This window comes from Etheostoma spectabile, chromosome 8, assembly GCF_008692095.1.
Source record: "Etheostoma spectabile isolate EspeVRDwgs_2016 chromosome 8, UIUC_Espe_1.0, whole genome shotgun sequence".
NCBI classification, from domain to species: Eukaryota; Metazoa; Chordata; class Actinopteri; order Perciformes; family Percidae; genus Etheostoma; species Etheostoma spectabile.
In genome coordinates, this window is record NC_045740.1 from 30,647,647 (window position 1) to 30,648,362 (window position 716).

At 37.2% G+C, this 716-nt stretch overlaps 1 protein-coding gene across 1 annotated transcript in view; it reads right to left on the minus strand.

The window, feature by feature from the left end:
* LOC116693435 (choline kinase alpha) overlaps nt 1-716 on the minus strand; it is a 23,049-nt gene that overhangs the window by 21,715 nt on the left and 618 nt on the right. The window lies entirely within an intron of this gene.

Genomic DNA, 716 nt, shown 5'->3' on the forward strand with positions numbered 1-716 from the left:
TAATTAGACAAACATTTTTGCGGAAGTAGATCTGGGAAACAATTGGAATGTGGCCAGGAATACATTTGTGATTGTGTGATGAACCTGGTGACAGAGGCAGAGGTAAACACAACATACGGAAACCGGTTGGTGTGGAAACCAGTAGGGACATAACACCGGTCCAATCGGTGTCCCACAACACCTTTAAAAAGGAAAAGTTGAGCTACGATCAGAAATGACTTTGTAGCCAAATATACCAACGTCTGCCTAAATTGGAAAACCAGAACATGTTCACTTATTTTGTGAATGTTTTGTTATCAGTTTGTTTTTCTAAATTGGGGGTACGTGTACCCCTAGGAGTACTTTGGAGTACTGCAGGGGGTATGTGTACCTCTAGGGGCACTTTGGAGTACTGCAAAGGGTACACGAAATTTTAGCAAAAATGCTAATGATACTATAATAATAAATTAAGTGTTGGATTATAAACATTTGAAATGTAGCATTTATGTTTTTATTTTAAAAAGGTTATTGTTTATTATATCTGTCACTGCGCTGGTGCTGTATAATTGTCCTCTCTTTAATATATAATTTTTTTTTTCTATCACAATGTTTTTGCGCTGGTCAGGCTGTACTTGGCATTAAAAAAAATTCAAATGTAATGGAATATTAAAAAACCGTTTGAGCAACACTCCCATCGGCTGCTATGGAAAGAGGCTGTTATTGCACCATATAGGGTG